The sequence below is a fragment of the Nothobranchius furzeri genome, unplaced genomic scaffold, assembly GCF_043380555.1.
Source record: "Nothobranchius furzeri strain GRZ-AD unplaced genomic scaffold, NfurGRZ-RIMD1 Scf241, whole genome shotgun sequence".
Classification (NCBI taxonomy): Eukaryota; Metazoa; Chordata; class Actinopteri; order Cyprinodontiformes; family Nothobranchiidae; genus Nothobranchius; species Nothobranchius furzeri.
This window is the reverse complement of record NW_027223257.1, coordinates 15,001-19,022: the sequence shown is the minus strand read 5'-3', so window position 1 is coordinate 19,022 and position 4,022 is coordinate 15,001.

The following is a 4,022-nucleotide window of genomic DNA, read 5'->3' as shown; positions in this document are numbered from 1 at the left end:
AGCTGATGGCAGTGTGTGTTTAAGTCCCTGCCTGGTGTGAGAGCTGAAACCTGGGTCGGACCTGGTCTATAGAAGAGCTCAGCAGCCTCCAGCAGCTGATGGCAGTGTGTCTTTAAGTCACTGCCTGGTGGGAGAGCTGAAACCTGGGTCGGACCTGGTCTATAGTAGAGCTCAGCAGCCTCCAGCAGCTGATTGCAGTGTGTGTTTAAGTCCCTGCCTGGTGGGAGAGCTGATATCCGGGTCGGACCTGGTCCACAGCAGGGCCCATCACCCTCCAGAAGCTGGTGGCAGTGTGTGTTTAAGTCCCTGCGGGGTGCAGGAGCAGAAACCTGGGTGGGACCTGGTCTGCAGCAGAGCTCGGCAGCCTCCAGCAGCTGATGGCAGTGAGTGTTTAAGTCCCTGCGGGGTGGGAGAGCTATATCCCGGGTCAGACCTGGTCTAAAGCAGGGCCCATCACCCTCCAGAAGCTGGTGGCAGTGTGTGTTTAAGTCCCTGCGGGGTGGAGGAGCAGAAACCTGGGTCGGACCCGGTCTACAGCAGAGCTCAGCAGCCCCCAGAAGCTGATGGCAGTGTGTGTGTGTGTGTGTGTGTTTAAGTCTCTGCCTGGTTGGAGAGCCGATACCTGGGTCGGACCTGGTCTGCAGCAGGGCTCAGCAGCCTCCAGAAGCTGATGGCAGTGTGTCTTTCATTCCCTGCGGGGTGCAGGAGCAGAAACCTGGGTCGGACCTGGTCTATAGCGGAGCTCAGCAGCCTCCAGCAGCTGATGGCAGTGTGTGTGTTAAAGACCCTGCGGGGTGGGAGAGCTGAAACCTGGGTCGGACCTGGTCTGCAGCAGGGCTCAGCAGCCCCCAGAAGCTGATGGCTGTGTGTGTTTAAGTCCCTGCGGGGTGGGAGAGCTGAAACCTGGGTCGGACCTGGCCCGCAGCAGGGCCCATCACCCTCCAGAAGCTGATGGCGGTGTGGGTTTAAGTCCCTGCGGGGTTGAGGAGCTGAAACCTGGGTCGGACCTGGTCTGCAGCAGGGCCCATCACCATCCAGAAGCTGATGGCTGTGTGTGTTTAAGTCCCAGGGGGGTGGGAGAGCCATAACCTGGGTCGGACCTGGTCTGCAGCAGGGCTCAGCAGCCTCCAGTTGCAGATGGCAGTGTGTGTTTAGTTCCCTGCGGGGTGCAGGAGCTGAAACCTGGGTCGGACCTGGTCTATAGCAGAGCTCAGCAGCCTCCAGAAGCTGATGGCAGTGTGTCTTCAATTCCCTGCGGGGTGCAGGAGCTGATACCTGGGTCGGACCTGGTCTGCAGCAGGGCCCATCACCATCCAGACGCTGATGGCAGTGTGTGTTTAAGTCCTAGTGGGCTGCAGGAGCTGAAACCTGGGTCGGACCTGCTCTATAGTAGAGCTCAGCAGCCTCCAGAAGCTGATGGCAGTGTGTCTTTAAGTCCCTGCGGGGTGGGATAGCTGAAACCTGGGTCGGACCTGGTCTGCAGCAGGGCCCATCACCATCCAGACGCTGATGGCAGTGTGTGTTTAAGTCCTAGTGGGCTGCAGGAGCTGAAACCTGGGTCGGACCTGCTCTATAGTAGAGCTCAGCAGCCTCCAGAAGCTGATGGCAGTGTGTCTTTAAGTCCCTGCGGGGTGGGATAGCTGAAACCTGGGTCGGACCTGGTCTGCAGCAGGGCCCATCACCCTCCAGAAGCTGTTGGCAGTGTGTCTTCCATTCCTAGTGGGGCAGGGGAGCAAAGACCTGGGCAGAGGAGCGCCTGTCTGCATCCGATCCGGCCCCTCAGCAGCCCGCCGTGAGCCTTAGAGAACCCCCCCCCCCCCCAGCGGGCTCCAGGAACCGGGCCCTGCGTCGGACCCAGCTCAGTAAGGCCCTCCCTCGGGCCCTGCAGCAGGTGGCCCCGTCTATGCAGTCGAAAACCCCGCGAAAATCGGTGTAGAAACGCCCGAGAGGCGTGGTGCGGTTCCCCCGGCCGGTACCGGGTCCGGACCGGTCCGGAAGTCCACCCAGAACACTGCCTGGGGCTTCTGGGCGGCTCCCCAGGCGCAGGCAGTCGAAAACCGCGTGAAAATCGGTTCAGAATTGACAAAACGGCGACCTCGTCGCTCCAAAAACTAAGTCCAAACTAAGCCTTTCGCTTATCGCTTAACGCTTAAGGCGGTCGGCCTTATGGCCAGTAAATGAAAAGTGCCTGCGCCCCTGGAGGTTTTGGAAGGTGCGAGCGATGACCATGCTCGGGTTAGTAGGTGAGGCCATCGGAAAACCAGCGTGAGTTGGCGGGTTTGGGTGGCAATCTATTCCAGGCAGAGTCGACTATCTCTGGGCATCAATTTTGGGATTTTTCCGGCTCTGGTTCTGGGAGAAACGCAGGGGCAAAGTGCACGAGCCGCGGCCGATTTTGGTGGCCTGTCCCTGGGCACAAAGTCTGAGGAGTGTGGGCCTGGTTCTCCGAAAAATACCAGTCTGCTGGAGCTCACTCCCATGGCTCCAGGGGGCACGGCACACCCCCCGGTAGCCGACCAAAGTGCTCTACTCGGGCCAGACTCGGACCCACGACCCGGGGTGAGAACCACAACTACTGGTCATCCTTTTGACCTCCAGGGGGCGCGGCAGAGCCTCCCCAGTCCGACGCAAGTGCCCCACTTGGGCCATACTCAGACCCACGGCCCGGGGCGAGAACCACAACTACTGGTCATCCTTTAGACCTCCAGGGGGCCCGGCACAGCCTCCCTAGACCGACACAAGTGCTCCACTTGGGCTGTACTCTGACCCAAGTCCCGGTGCGAGAACCACAACTACTGGTCATCCTTTAGACCTCCAGGGGGCCCGGCACAGCCTCCCTAGGCCGACACAAGTGCTCCACTTGGGCTATACTCTGACCCAAGTCCCGGGCGAGAACCACAACTACTGGTCATCCTTTTGACCTCATGGTCATCCTTTAGATCTCCAGGGGGCCCGGCACAGCCTCCCTAGGCCGACACAAGTGCTCCACTTGGGCTATACTCTGACCCAAGTCCCGGGGCGAGAACCACAACTACTGGTCATCCTTTAGACCTCCAGGGGGCACGGCACACCCCCCGGTAGCCGACCAAAGTGCTCTACTCGGGCCAGACTCGGACCCACGACCCGGGGTGAGAACCACAACTACTGGTCATCCTTTAGACCTCCAGGGGGCCCGGCACAGCCTCCCTAGTCCGACACAAGTGCTCCACTTGGGCTATACTCTGACCCAAGTCCCGGGGCGAGAACCACAACTACTGGTCATCCTTTAGACCTCCAGGGGGACCGGCACAGCCTCCCTAGACCGACACAAGTGCACCACTTGGGCCATACTCTGACCCAAGTCCCGGGGCGAGAACCACAACTACTGGTCATCCTTTTGACCTCATGGTCATCCTTTAGACCTCAAGGGGGCACGGCAGAGCCTCCCTAGTCCGACACAAGTGTCCCACTTGGGCTATACTATGACCCAAGTCCCGGGGCGAGAACCACAACTACTGGTCATCCTTTAGACCTCAAGGGGGCACGGCAGAGCCTCCCTAGTCCGACACAAGTGTCCCACTTGGGCCATACTCAGACCCACGGCCCGGGGCGAGAACCACAACTACTGGTCATCCTTTAGACCTCCAGGGGGCCCGGCACAGCCTCCCTAGTCCGACGCAAGTGCTCCACTTGGGCTGTACTCTGACCCAAGTCCCGGGGCGAGAACCACAACTAATGGTCATCCTTTAGACCTCCAGGGGGCACGGCACAGCCTCCCTAGTCCGACACAAGTGCTCCACTTGGGCTATACTCTGACCCAAGTCCCGGGGCGAGAACCACAACTACTGGTCATCCTTTAGACCTCCAGGGGGCACGGCAGAGCCTCCCTAGTCCGACACAAGTGTCCCACTTGGGCTATTCTCTGACCCAAGTCCCGGGGCGAGAACCACAACTACTGGTCATCCTTTAGACCTCCAGGGGGCACGACACAGCCTCCCTAGTCCGACCCAAGTGCTCCACTTGGGCTATACTATGACCCAAGT